We start from the raw sequence: 15501 nt of genomic DNA, 5'->3' as shown, positions 1-15501 counted from the left end.
CTTCGGCAGACCACGTTCAATGGTGGTGATTTCGTTAACCAAGAGGGTGGTTCAATCTGAGGCGATTGTAAGAGATGGCATCTAGTCACGTATGTTCTGTTACGAATATAGAGTGTCCCAAGAGACTGTAAGGACCTGACCTATAGGCCATAACGGGACAAAAATATTATACAAAGTTTATTCGGCAATAAACACTTTTCACAGAGTTATGAACAAATTGGAATACGTAACAAGGTTTTTTTCCATCACAGAGTAAACTGTGTTCATTTGGCCCGTGTAGTTACATGTTTTCCATCAATTATTAACAATTCCGTGTCGCTAATAGTTAGTACAATCAAAAATGATTAATTAGTGTTTTTAATTTCTCGTTTTAAAATATTATCCTTGTGATACAAGTTTGACGTTGACGAGCGATAGAATTTCAGGAGTAAAATATTTGTTTGTAACTGTTTAACGAAACGTTTACTGCCAAACTTTGTGTAACAATTTTTTGTTACTTTTACCTACAAATTGTGTTCTCGTAGGGTATCGAGGGCAAAATTGGAGCGTTTTGTATATTGGAACATTGTAAAAAAAAAGAGGGAACGTTACCATTTTTAGAAAAAAGTTAACATAAATAACGAATATTTAATTACTCGTTTTAGAGCCTCTTCGAGAAAATGAAAAGCAGTGATGAGGCTTAGAGCTTTGACACGTGGTCAAACTGCACGACGTAACAAATTATGAATAAATTTATAATTTGTTACAATAATAATATGAAATATTTTATAACTCGGTTATCAATGAACAAGGAAATTTTCAATTATTCATTCTGCAAACAAGTATATAAGCACGTATTACAAATGATAACGATCAAACATTGAATATTATTATTTGTAATCGATAGCGAAGCTTGTGAGTATAATAAAGTAAGACAATTTTGACAGTGTTAATTTTGAAAGAGAATCAAGAATTCAAGCTAATATTATCTCGTGAAATTGTTTGAAAATATTGCTGTGTTGTATCGTTGAGAAATTTAATTGTGAATATTTTATTCATAACTGCAGCGGTTACTTCCAAATAACCATATTCTAAATTACTTAAAAGTTACATGTATGTGCTAGTATCCCCGAAGAGGTTAAGGACGGCCATTGCATAATGATGACCGAGTTTAGAGAGTAGTTTTAGAGATCATATTGAGCTGAGAAAATACCTAGAGGAATTAGAACAATGTTATAGACGAAAAATAAAGGTTTGGCGAGAATGTGCGATGAAACTTTTGTATTTATATTTACTTTATTCCTAATGTCTTTATTATAGTATTATTTTTAGTATAATCTGCCTTAATATTCATTATTAAAAGGGCACATAAATTCATCGTTCGGTGACATTGACAGAAATTATACTGTTGTATAGTGTTAAAAATACAAAATCAAAAATAATAATTACAATGCACTTGGAGACCTAAAAACTAAACGAAAGATAGAACAACAGCTTTGGACAGGTGAATTGAAGTTTGAAGTATTTGGAATAATAGAAAAAATGACGTAGTCAGTTGTGACAAATAAGTTTCTGATTTTGGGTCTTTGCGATATAAACTAAAACATAAATAAACAATTTTGTAAAATGAAAAATTAACAAGAAGAAATGGTTGGTATTACATATTTCACAGTCGATTTACTATAAGAAATCATCGAACAAATCGAAAAAACAATCGTCTTGTAACGCAAAAAACAATGTCAACAAATTATGTCGTCTAATTAGTATAACGTATTTATGCACGTGTCAGTAATACTGTCCAACTCCAAAACAATTTAAAAAGAGCCTATAAAGAAATATTACAATATTGATATACTTTTCTACGATGTTATATTAATTCCAATCACTTTTGATCGCAGTGTAATATTATGATGCAAGAGTAAATTTTGAAACTGTCAAATTATTTGCATACAGTTCCGTCAGTAGCACTTGCATGTTCTTCAGATATACTTTATGAAATTACAATTTGTAAAACTATTTACATGGACCACGTGAACATGTACGTTACATAAAGGATCACTCTGTTTGACTTATTAGGCAGAAGCATTCATCTTACTATAAGTACATAGAATATCTTTAGTTAATCGAATACAATAACCGTTATCCTCTTCTACGACCTGAAACTTTGCAAAGCGACCAATTCGCGTGCTAGAGTTAGCAATTGCTACTATCAACCAGGCAAGATATACTTTAAACCCTCGACAAGTGAGTTGTAACGTTAAGGTAATTGCATTGCATTTAACGATCAAATCGCTATGTTAGATTTTAAGTTTCGAACGAGCAAGTTGCATGTTAACCTTTGAACACACCAGTTGCATGTTACACTTCAGACTGATCACAATTATACTTTAACGCTGACCAAGAAATTTGACATCTACACTCTAAGCAATTACAAGACGCTGTTGCGGATAACTTGTGTAGTAAGATAGTTAATATTTAGTTCAAATAATGACACAATATTGATACACGAAGTACGAAGACGAGAATCCATGTCGACTGTCTAAATTAAATACATAACTCAAGGATTTATTCAAACGGAACAAATATACTAAGAAATATGTTTATTATTACCCTAATCACTCGATCATAATTCTACCGACCTACGGGACGATTTTCATCGAAAAATTATCTCGATCAAGAAATACTATCAATTCCTACAAATTGTACAAACACGTTTTCGAATCGGTCGAAAGATTAAACGAATTTCTTCGAAAAATCTCCGAAAACTGAAGAAACGTTAAAAATTACCCAACAAATTACCCCGACGTAAAACGCTTAAACGCTTACGTCAACGATTCCCTAATTTCAATTCGTTTTAAACTTCTCGCGATCTCATAATTTTTTAACAGCGGCTCGAACTATTTCCAAATCGGCGAAGGTCGAGAAAGGACGAGAAAAAATAGGTGCACAAATAGGGGTGGGGGTGGGTGGAGACAGAGCGAGGGGGGAGGAGGGAGGAGCGCGTGGGATGTAAAAAACTTTTGATGTTGAGTCGGCGCAATCTGCTGGCAACCGACAGGAGGCGGAAGTGCGGATGCGCGCGCGCCCTTGGAAGGAGGTGGACGGATTTGCAAGCCAGATTGAAATTTTGAAATTTAAATCTTCCCGAGACTTGAGCTTAAAAAGTCCCAGAGCCTCCCGAAGGGACAAATGTATGTATTCCAATACAAGAAAGGTCTTGCTAATTGTCGGGCGATTTCGTCGGAGTCGGAGCAAGCAATCCCGAGATCAAGCGATCTTTTGGCGCGGGAGGCTTGTTTCGTATTCCCTTGTGTATCGTCAAACGGTTATCGTTGCGAATTTAATCTTTCTGTGGCATGTTGATAAACTGTTACCGTATTCATAAAGAAATTCTACCGGTAACGCTCTTCGATACGGTCACTGTTCCTCCTCCGCACGCGGAATTTCCGCGAACGACTATAATCGATTAATATAGTCGCTGTTTCGTGGACAAATATAGCGCAACGATTATTAACACTAGAACCACCGATAGATTCTGGTGTATCGAAGTATTCCTCGTGTCTTGGGAAAATCGATGATCGAGGACAAAGGGGAACTCACGAGATTGATTATATGTATAGGATGAAATAAGTCGTAACGTCTTTTTTGAAAATATTCTACCGAATTTCAAATAAATCTCTTTGCAAAAACCGTTGAAAATGGTGATTTTTACTGGTTGGTAAATCTGGTGTTAAGAGCGAGTTTCGGTTCTACAAACCAGAATGGAGGTCAACTTTAATCACTTCAAGGGTATTAGCTATGTTAAAAAGACCTTCGATATAAGTGTTTAATTTGAAATACTGTATTGAATAAGTCTAATGCATAATTAAAGGAAGAATAATAAATGGATATTGACACGTTCTTATTGGATAGTTTTTGCAAAGTAGTTTAAAGGAAGCAACAATTTCGTCTTGAGTACAAATGAGGAAGAAAACAAATTTTAACTTCTTCAAAGGTATTGCCACATGGGTGTGTAATTAATTTTTAAATTACTGTAGAACCTCCAGAATTAATAGAGAGACGTGACTGTTTAACTAAGAGAATTTGATCAAGGATCAAGTTATTTTCCCGACACTGATTATTTTATGTTTGAAGTAAAATAACAAAAATAGTGACAGCAGAAGTGAGAAACTAATGTAAACTATTTTTTAATACGAATACATCTTGTCGAGACTGCTAGATCTCAAAATGCCAACAATCGGAGCAATAACTCACTTTGATAACATTATTGTTCGCATTATTTATAGATATATTGTACATAATATAAATAGAAATGTAAATAACTGGTCTCGAGAACAATATGAAAGCTTTTTTTAGAAAGAGACTTCTCGATCTAAAAATTTACAGAAACTAAAATGTGAAAACAAATAATGTTGATTAGAATACTAAGAACACTAAGTATAAGGAAAAATAATTTACAAAAGATGATCGATAAAGAAGATTTATCGAGTATCAGTGTGCATCGTGTATAATAATCTAATACACAGTTTATAAATTGAAATATTGTAAAATAATAGAGAATTCAAATCTCTATAATTCATATTTTAATTATACAAATATTAGATTAATAATCTAATTCGTTAAAATGTTTCTAAAGGAGGCTCTCAACACAAACCGAAACGTCGAAGCAAAGTAACAAACTTACGAAGTTTTCAATATTCCTATTCACATTCCTATACGGAGTAAAATCTTGTAATAATTAATTTGTACCATTGTTCCAAGAAAGTTTCGGTAAGAAAAGAAATACTCAACGAGGACATACCTTATTGGAATAATAAAACGTTCGAATGATACACCAACCGGATAATTAAACGTACAGATAATATATTTTCGTGTAATGAAGATCCTACTATGTTTCAAATACTCCATCATGGAAGTGACCATTTATAATTAAATTCCCCAACAATGTAACACGGAAAAATCGTTGGAAGATTTATCGACGTCAGAGATCGCTATGAATTTTTATTTCAATTTACATCGAACAGAATAATAGAATAATTCATGCCTAAAGATGTTAATGTTTGGTCAGAATCGACGAACCAGAGTTGACGAAGTTAACGGATGATTATCGTGTGCGCTATATTTTTAATATTCTGTCGGACCTTTCGCGAGGAACGTAGCGAGATTCTGCTCGTTTAGAAAGGTTGTATTTATCCACGACGTATGAAACCACTTTCGCTTACCGAGCATCTTCCGTCGACCTCATTCCCAACGTTAACAAACCGTGCCATTCTCTCTTCATTCGTCGTCCTCCCCAAACTCTTACATCTTCCTCGGTGTATTCGTTGGGTTGCGAGGCAACTCGTTACTTTACTTTGTTCTTTGAATTGGATAGTTTGCCATTAGCAATCATAACAACGTCCTTTGGTCCATGCCTCGAGACTGATGGAGACGCGAAGAGGGTGCCAACCAAGGAGTTGGGGTGAGTTTGTTTATTCAAGATTCCGCGTTACCCTCTTCGCGCTACTGACGGAGGTTAGCCTTGTTTTCCGTCCACGTAGCCTGTGTTAATTTCCATTTTTATTACAAAGTGAATTGCATCCCCACCCCTTCGACCTGATGTTCGCCGCTCGAGTTGCCTATTTTCTATTGACCTTTCGTGTGCTCCCGATTCATCGCGACCACTTATCACTGATACGGTAACGATTGATTAATAAACATTGAATCTCGTAACTTACGTGCAGAAGGTGTGATTAATTTTCAACGTCCGACTTACCTGAAACGAAAGAAAATACATCGTTAGTTCTTCGAAAGGGAACAGCTTAACGATTATAGTAATTATTTTTGTAATTCGTTTGTGAAATTCGTTAATTCGTAATTGCAAAAGAGTGGTGATCTTATAAAACATTCGGTGATCATTTTTGACAGAAATCTCTGTCGAGACTACCCTTTTGGACACTCGTGGGATTTTTAGATAATACGATTTGCATTTGAAGAACGATAGTGCTTTACTTTTATTTACTAGAAGAATTATTTACATGTATTTTTACTATATGAGTTACATAACTTTATCTAATAATTTAGACACGTATATGTGGTGATCACAACCCAGAAAAATTTCTCCATTTCTTCATAAGTAAAAGTCCAAACGTAGGATTCTTTAATTTGCATAATCGTATTATCCATCCAAGATGACTAATATAAATACAAATCGTAAAGACACTTTATCCCTTAAACGGAGCGAAAGAAATACTTCTTTATTTTCAAGAAAAAACATATATAATTAATTCCTCTGTAATAATCGAACCCTTACTCTTTACTAAATGTACAGTACAAACAAGCGACAAAGTGGTTTACAGTGATGGTAAATATATACACGACGTATGCACGTAATGGCAGTAGATGTGTTAAAGTTAGAAGTAGTTCACCGATAGAGAACATCGGGTTCAGAGAGCAATAAGATTCGAAACATCCTTTAACGACACTTAGAGTCGCGCGACAGGTGACGATAACCGTTTACTTTTTATATATTTTTTAACGATCCGTGGTACGAGCCGGCAGGTGTGAAGAAGATACGCCGCGAAATAATTCTAAAACGTATCCCGATCGTTGAAACACTTGTAAGGCTTGACGACCGATAAAAGTTTCAAGATCCCCGTTTCCTTCGGTCGCAGGACGGAAGAAGGTAGGCCGTAAAATGGAAGTAAGAAATATCAATGCGCAGTAGCGGGCTCCGGACGCTACTCAGGAACCGATGCGACCACCGGGGACAATCGAGCGTGAGGAACGATATTAGCAATAAAGGCGTAAATAAGTTCGAAGTGCTTTCTCCCGCGACTTTTATGCCGGCCACGGTATCGAACTGAAATCAGTCATAAAAAATGCCAGTATAATCGTACAATTCAAAGAGCTGACTAACACCGGGAATGTACAATTTCTGGATGAAAGTTAGCGATGAAACTCTCGTACAGTAAACGATCCGAAATTTAGACAGTGGTAATCATTGCGTCGCATAAATCAGGAAATTGATTACGGTTGGAAACGTAAATGTGATTTGTAGTCAGGTTTAAGAGCGGGATTCGATCGTGCTTCGTTTCTTATGCAATTGGATGCATCATTTTTTTCTTGTGCGCGTAATAGAGACAATAATAGAAAATTTGAATAATCGAAGTTAAGTTCGAAAGAAAGCTTTTTCGTGCTTATTGTTGCATATTTAGTTTGTTGTAACATACAGAATTTCTGCTCATACGTGCGACAGAGATTTAATAATAAGAAGAATTGAGGTTATGTTTGTCAAAAACCTCTGGCTCTACTCCAATTTTACGCAATTGGACAATGATAATAATAGATTGTGTGAAAGTATTTTTACGAAACATAAATGCAACATTTGTAGCTTACAAGGAATGTTCGCGAAGATTCCGACGTACATTTCGATATTACTTCGCAGATTGGTAGAACAACGAAGAAATCGGAAACGTGTGTTTTTTGAGGAGTAAAAATTCAAGTTCAAGGAGAGAGACTAACCACAAAAATTATTTTGGAAACTATCGAATACGCAGAGAAGTTTTCTAAACAAATTATTCGTGGTTTTTTTATGAAAAACGACACGGTATGCACAAGAATAAAATACAATTAATGGGGTAATCAATGAATCACTTGTGAACACTACGCACACGTCACATAAGTTACACTGACCATCCACTTTGTAATACTTTGTATATATTATCAATGCCAAATACAACTGTTTGATTCACCAATTCACTATTTCGTATTTACACGAATATTCGCGATAAGAATAGTTAAAACGATTTTTCGTTTTCTCACTTCTTTTTTCAATCCATGTGCTCATCATTTTCTCTCATCGAAAAGTATGAGAAATTCATTTAGAAATCACTTCTGCGTCTCTGAAACTTTCCACGACAGAATTAGAGGAAAACAACTTCGAGGCATAGTTCCACTATTTAAACTACCGTTTCCACGATTAAAACACACACATACACACAAACCCTTTATTTAAAGTTTCCACAAACCTGCGTCGTGTCGGATACTTCACAAACGCTGCTTATTATAATTATTCTCGAAACGCAAAATATTGGAATAATTTCGATTGCATTTCGTTTCGCAGTGTTACCGAGAGTTTTTCCCAGCGAAATTTAGAATTCTTGGAAGCATCCGGTGTGGTAATTCAATTGATTGTCAAAACACAGCTACAAACGCGGGATAGGGTCCTTTTGATTCAGTTAGACGGAAGGTGCAGTATTCGTATTGGACATATTGAGTATCGGGGTGTATGGAACCGGGACCCTCAACTACACAGCACCTACAGAGGCAGAACCATAACGGAGTATAATTCAGTACAGTTCTGGTATGTATAGTGCCTACTCCATTCTCCGTGCAATGCAACGTGCACGCTCCCTGTATCCTCCTGCAATGCCCCTGCTATAATGCATTAAACCTGAGTATGACACTATTTATATACCCAACACGAACAAAGCTACATAACGCACCTGACCTACGTCTGTTCGCGTAGCCATGTTGCACGCGCGACAGGATCTCGAATCGCATTAAAGGACACCGTCACCGTTGCGCCCACTATTGCGGAAAAGCGATTTCACGGTGGCCAATTGGATCGTTCTGGAAAAACCAGCCCCAAGGAAATTATGTATTCATGGTGTACACGGAAAGTTTCGATAACCGTTTACTCGGTGCACGTTCCTACAGACCAACGGAAACCATTCGACGTACGATTTCGTGAACCGGCTGTCCATTGAAACGAGCAATCTCGCTACTGAAATTAACTCAGAAGTATCACGAATTAACGAACTGTCGAAAGTAGACGAGACCTGGACATCGCGGATCGGGAAGAAAATCCAGGAAATATCGATTTCGAGAAACATCGTGTGTCGCGCGTAGTCGATTAATCAACGATTAACTGATGAACGAAGTGTCGCTGGTCTGGCGGGAGTACCGTTCGCGTAATTTGCGCAACGATGCTACACTGTCTGTTCAGATGACATCCCGGATTATGTCCGAGGCGAGCGAAAAGGGATGGTCGGAGTTTCTGGTGGCGACCGCTCCTGCACATCCCCCCCGTCCCTCCTGCGTCCTACGTTCCGTTCTTCCGCCTCCAGGAAACAGGGGAGCCGAGCTTCATTTATCTTGTTAGGGATCACATTGCGCCTCGACAAATGCAACATCGCCATGAGAACGCATCGTTGAATAAATTCTCCGAGTAATGCCGATCTGACGAATAAACACCCCCCCGGTCCGCCCACGGAATCCGCTTTTTTCGCGTTGACGTTGAGAATCGGGGAGTGAACTGCAAAAATGTGGAAATCGTGGATATCGGTCAGCGAGTTGGGTTCACGGGAACGAATACCGGGGACGTTATCGAGAAGAAGAAAACGATGACAAACGAGGGGAACATTTCGTCGAATCCTGATACACTTTCGTAACCACAGTGTCGATATCTTCGGGAGTATTTACGCGAAACACGAAAATTAATTGCACGTTTCTATTAGGCGTATAACGAGACGTCTAATCTTCAGTCCAAGAGTTGAAGAATGGAGTGTCGAATGTTCAATTGGAAAAACAGGGTTTCCTCGAAGCTTTTGTTTCGGAAAGGCTCATATGGACGTACACTTTCTTTCAGATAGTATTGTTGTTACTATTGTTTTATTTATAGGTTGGTAAGTTCTTTGAAATCATAACAGGACAAGAATACTTATTAGACACGACTGTTTCAATGAAGAAATTTTTCTCTTGGGCGACAGTGATAGCTGTTTCGAACTGTTTATCATCTTGAAGTGTCTAACCTGTAAACCATTCTTCTGTAAGGGATAAAAGAGATTTTATTTCACACGATCGTTCGTGATGTATTTTAAATAAAGGCACGTAAAGTGACGAAATTGTGTGAATCGAAGCAACCTCGAACACGAACCTTTGAAAAATTGCAATTTTGCAGAAAGATCAAGATCTCCATATAAGAAGTAATGCCCAAAAAGAGGACTCATCCGTGAAGACGACATCGCTCCAGTCACGGTCAATATTGCCCTGAGCTCTTGCCATTCGTCTTTCGACATTCTCTCTTGACAGCTAATGTTTTAGCAAAAGACTTCCCCGGGAAACATTATTGTTTTTTAAACGTCGTTTTATGGTTTTTACCAGTACGGACATTCCTTCTCGACAGGTAGACTTAATTCGGGTTTACGTTTAAACAGATTAAGAATGAATTGATTATTCTACTCTTTTACTTCGAATGATTTTCGATCTGGTAGGTCATCGAGAGTATTTTTCCCCGTAAAACGTATTATTCGCTCGTTAAAAAAATCTTTCAATTTGTTGACACGTCAGGGAGAATTTAGTAGCATTCTTTGTTTGTTTCTATAAAATCTATCGTTCTGTCACGCGCGTACATAAAGTGTGCCTCTTTGTAGAGAATTTGAAAAAGATCGCAAATCCTGTTAAAATACGAGCCGATTGAACGAATAAACATATTTATCTTTGTTTACGAATTTCATATACGAAACAATATAACGAAGAATATTAACGACGTGTATGTAAACTCTTCAGATGTGTTGAAATAGCAACGATGATTTAAAAGATTTTGCAATGTTAATTTCGTTCTACAGGTTGCCCAAAGACAAGGAAAATGGCAGAACACTTGTAATACGATTCATTTTGAGCACTTCGAGTCTGGAGAAACGACCGATGTTAACTTAAAGAGTAATCACTCGAATCGTCTAAATATTACAAGCACTAGAAAGCATACTGCAACGAGAATTATTTTGTAAAATCGTCTAGGTAGACTACACACCGTGAAAATCACTGTAGAAAATATAAGAGAACTTTAGGTTAAAAAGTGATTTCACATTCACCTTAAGAGTAACCTATTAAAGTATTCCACCATTCGTCACAGCGTCTTCTAATTGCCTCTCTTACTCAGTTAGATCGATGCAACAGTATTTGAATGAAACAAAACTCCAAAATTACGACGATGTTGAACCGCCTGCATTAGAGTTTCTCTAACAGAAAAACTAGCTCGCTCGTACGAAAGAAAACTAATTCAAATGATCCAAGACTCTGTAAAACACTATCGAACGATAATCACCGTCTTCTCCTCCATTTTTTCGCATTCCGTGCACGAAGTACAATTCCCTCCGTCTTATTCGCGTTTCTTTATCGATGGCACCGTGTGCCAGACATCACGGTTAATATTAATCGCAAAACAGGAGCTACATTTGCAAGCTACTGCTTCAATTTTGAAGCAGCTTCGCGTTGCGGAAGAAACCTGACGGAAATCCTTCTCGAAATGCTTACGACGCACCTGTACGTACATAAATCCATATTCATTGCGCCGGGCTGTCCTTACAATGTAAATCTTTGCTTTCAGCCGTGTCAATCGGGGCTACGAGACGGAAATTACGAAACGCTGGAGCACGCGGCGTGCCAGTCGATAGGTATTTCCACGTCGGGGGAAAAATACGTTACAAATCCAACTTTAACCTCCTCGGGATTCCGGTCACGTAGCCTCGTCCAGAGATATATATCGTATATCGCCTGGCACGTCGGCCCTTCTTCACATACTCTACTTTCGAACCTCATTTCAGCCACTTCGGACCGCCCCTCCAGCTAATGTCACACGCGTACTGAAAAGTTATACGGCCACACTGACAAAGAGCAAATAGATTTCATTGAACGAACTTCCATGACGAAGCGATGCACGCGCAACAAGCGCGTACCGTCTCCTGGTGAGAAGATCTGGAAATTTTATTTCCACGCGACAATGTTCGCACCGATTTCTTCTTCGCTCGTGAAAATTCTATTCAACCGAGTACAACCTGTGCGCGAGATCAATTATTTCCGGAGAGAAACCTTTCCCCGATTGGGTTACGCGCGAAGTTGTAACGACGGTGACGCGTGTCTGATCAATATCGGTAGGATAAACTCACAGCCCTCGTTTGTCCCTGACAAACCTACTCCAATTGTATTTCCGTTGCGATGCACTAATTTCTTCGCTTCCCACGAATCAATCGAATCGAACGAACCATCGAGTAACCCTAAAATCGTGCGTAATCGGTGATACGCGACGAGTAGTGTTCCCGGTTTCACGTTAAGATACAGTGACGATGTCGCGCGCGCGGCTGACCAACGACGGTACTTTTCCACTTAAATCTCGGTATACGGCGACGGTGCTGCACGTCTGACCAACGACGGTACTTTTACACTTAAATTCCGTTACCGTACGTAACACCATGAAATTGGATCGTGAATTAATTTCGTCGTACAATCCCACCGTCGTGAAATAAATTATGGATTCTATGGGCAAAGCGTGATAGTCGATCTTTACGTAAAATTCAACGAATCGAAATTACATTGCACGCTTTTGTAAAAATTTACTTGAAACTTTCGGCGCAATTACCGAGATGAACGTTGCGAACACGAAATAAATTATAGATTCGAAACGATAAGAATACTCGACTTTCTTTTCGAAATTTGAAGAATGAAAATTACTACAAAAAAGAGAGAGAGAGCTGAATCTTTGTTACGTTTCGGGCGAATCGATTAGGTGAACGTTACAAGGTTACAATGTTAATTTCGATGGAATCTACGAGTGTCGCGTTATTCGTGGATGCATTATGCGAGGCTTAAAATGAATAACTATGTTTACGTGGAAGCAAAAGCGGCGAACACATTTGAATGTGGAACAGGTGCGCAGCGTTGTTTGGGAACGGTCCGGTCTCAAGGAACAACAAATATCATATGCACATATTTAGCGGCTGTATATTATTTCAAAACAGTGAACTCTTGGCTCGTAGACCGGGTTGTTGTTCTACCGTTACTTATAAATTCCGCATCCACTAACTTTTGTTTTCACTGTATCAATTTCTAACGCTACGTGTCCACGCAACGTAATTTCTTGCCGCGACGAGCGTCGTATTTGCGATTTGTATATTACAATCATCGTAATCGTGCATACGTTCGATCGGTTTCGCTGACCGGTTAACCGAGAATCTATTCGCTCGGGGATAGATACCTTCGCCCTTTTCGTTACTAAAAAGCAACTTGATCTTAATACGTTCACTGATGGAAAAGTTACCGCGCTTCACTTTCGTTCGAAATTTCTCGCGTTATCACATACCGCACCAACCACTTCGTTCTTATCCTCCGAAAAACACCGTTCCACGAACTTGTTACGAGAAGAGGACAATTACGAACGGAGTATCGCTTCGACTTTCGTTCTCCATTGCAATTTCAACCCGAATTGAACCAATCCTTAACGAATCAAAAGTAGACGCTCAACGTAGACGAACTATAGGCATTCCCCGGAACGGAATCAAACTTTTGAAAATTAGTGTTCTCAGTGTTCTCCTTTCCCAGACAATTCTCTAAGATCTACGTTAATCGATCACGTGTGAAACTAATCTGCCGTACCCTCTCGATCTCACCGTATCCGCTAAAACGTCGAAAGATAGAAACTCGAATGCTCGAATATTCGTTGGACGAGCACGAGACATCCCCCGAACGCGAGACCATCGCGATTTCGCGAAACGGGTAACAATTAAACGGGGACGTCGACAACGAGTCGCCTCACTTTTCCCATCTTGGGTAATTTGCGCAATCTTCTCCTCGCGAAACCGAATCAGCGATTACAAAACGCGAAACATCGGGTATTCGTCTAACGTTCCCCCACCCCTGTCCCGTGAAACGATTACATCGGTTCGCGTTGGATACGCAGCCCGCACGATTTCACCCGTAAACTGTTTCGTAGGAATATCAGGGTATCCTTAAACTCCCGATTACCGGCTTTCGAGTTTTGTTCCCGGAGGCGGCAACAGGTTACTGGCACGCGCCGCTTGCCGACTCGTCGAATCGACCACGGGGACGGTCGCGTGTGCGTGTCTGCTCGATTCTCGCGTGTTTCTCTCTCTCTCTTTCTCCCATTCTCTCCCGCTGTCTCTCTCTCAGTTTCTCTCTCTCTCTCTCTCCCTTTCTCTCGTCCATTCATTCGGTCCCACGTCCTTGTCCCGCACATTTTCTTTCGCGCACTCGAGCGTCTCCGAGAATCTTGGACCCTCCCCCCACACCCCCGGAAAACCAAAGCGATCGTAACGTGCAATCTAACCTATGATCCATATGAGTGGCCGGCCAGTGGGGTGCCCCTGGTTCGCTGCACACACACGTGCCACACGAGTAGAATTCGTCTTGGTCGTTGTCGTTGTCGTCGTCGTGATCGTGGTCGTCGTTGTTGTCGTGGTCGTTGTCGTTGTTGTCGACTCGGTGTCGGTCGACCACGAGGACGATTTCACCGCACCGTGGACGACGTTGCTCGTTCTGGGAATCTCTCTCACGGGGCGGTGCACCGAGGAGGGGGGCTGCGTAGATGCAAAACGCGTTGCGTGTTCGCGCGTCCACCCTCTCCCCTTCTCCTCCCTTGGTTCTATTATTTTTCTCCGGTCTGGACAACACGCGGAGAACCGTACACCGGTAACACCTTCGTCTACGTCTTCTTCTTCTTCCTCTTCTTCTTCTTCTCCTCCTGCTACACCTTCCTTTCTCCGTCTCACTTTCGCGGATGACCCGAGAGCGTTGTACCTCTTCGTTGGGGCTCGTCGTCGAGCCTCGTCGAGCGTCTCTTCTCGGTTATTTACTCGGGCTCACTCCCGCCGCTTGTTACCGGGAAACACCGCGAGGGGGACGAACGGGGGGGCCGGGTTAAGGGGGGGGACGATGAGAACCTGCGGAAGGGAAGCACCGTGGGCACGGAGTACACCGGCGCGGCCAAGGGGAGGGGGACGCAGAACCCGCGTAGCCTGTTTCACGGGGCTTTTCTACGTATATCTCACGGCGACGATTGCGTATGAACAACACGCAGAGCGCGCGGCGTGGCGTGGCGTTTGGGTGCTAAGCGTGGCGGCGAGTCGGATAGCTGACTGGCGGAGAGCCGACGACTCTCGTTCGGTCTCGGTTCTCGGTCGTGGCCGTGGGGATCGCTGCTGGCTGGTAACGCGCACGGGTGGATGCCCGCCGGAAGGCTAAAAGGGGGGGGAGGTGTATGGGGACGAGGAGGCAGAAACCGAGGGAGTTGGTTGCTCGAAAACGGTGGTAGGGTGGCAGCGGCGGCGGCGGCGGCAGCGGCGGCGGCGGCGGCGGCGGCGGCGGCGGCGGTGGCGGCGGCGGTGGTGGCGAAACGTCGGCTCCGCGCGACTATCGGAGGGAGAGTGGCTCGGGCGAAAGACCGAGCGAGAGGGCCGCGCGAAAACTGACAGGAAGGTAGGGCAAGAACGAGAACCCCCGATACCGCCTGGACGAAGAAGGGAACACGGTGAAAGTAGAACGAGAGAGAGAGGAACGTGCGCGCGGCCTCGCGTGCGAGAGGGACCGAGCCAACCTTGGAAAGAGAGAGCGGCGTGTGCGCGCGCTCTACCGAGTGAAAGGGACCGAGCGAACCGGCGAAAGAGAGGGGAGACGAGGAACGAGAACGGGAAGAAACGAGACGGTCGATCTCCGCATGCGGTTGTAACAGGGGGTGCTCGCTCCTAC

At 41.1% G+C, this 15501-nt stretch overlaps 1 protein-coding gene across 2 annotated transcripts in view; it reads right to left on the bottom strand.

Moving 5' to 3' along the window:
• Bru3 (CUGBP Elav-like family member bruno 3) overlaps positions 1-14206 on the bottom strand; it is a 517352-nt gene extending 503146 nt beyond the window's left edge. For both annotated transcript variants that reach the window (XM_076327284.1, XM_076327290.1), the window contains exon 1: positions 14084-14206. The gene's annotated coding sequence lies outside the window, so the exon portion shown is untranslated. The remainder of the gene's footprint in view (positions 1-14083) is intronic.
• Positions 14207-15501: the final 1295 nt, after the last annotated feature.

Source organism: Ptiloglossa arizonensis, chromosome 2 (assembly GCF_051014685.1).
Source record: "Ptiloglossa arizonensis isolate GNS036 chromosome 2, iyPtiAriz1_principal, whole genome shotgun sequence".
Taxonomy (NCBI): domain Eukaryota; kingdom Metazoa; phylum Arthropoda; class Insecta; order Hymenoptera; family Colletidae; genus Ptiloglossa; species Ptiloglossa arizonensis.
Note: the sequence above shows the minus strand (reverse complement) of the source record. Positions and strands in the feature narration are given on the sequence as shown.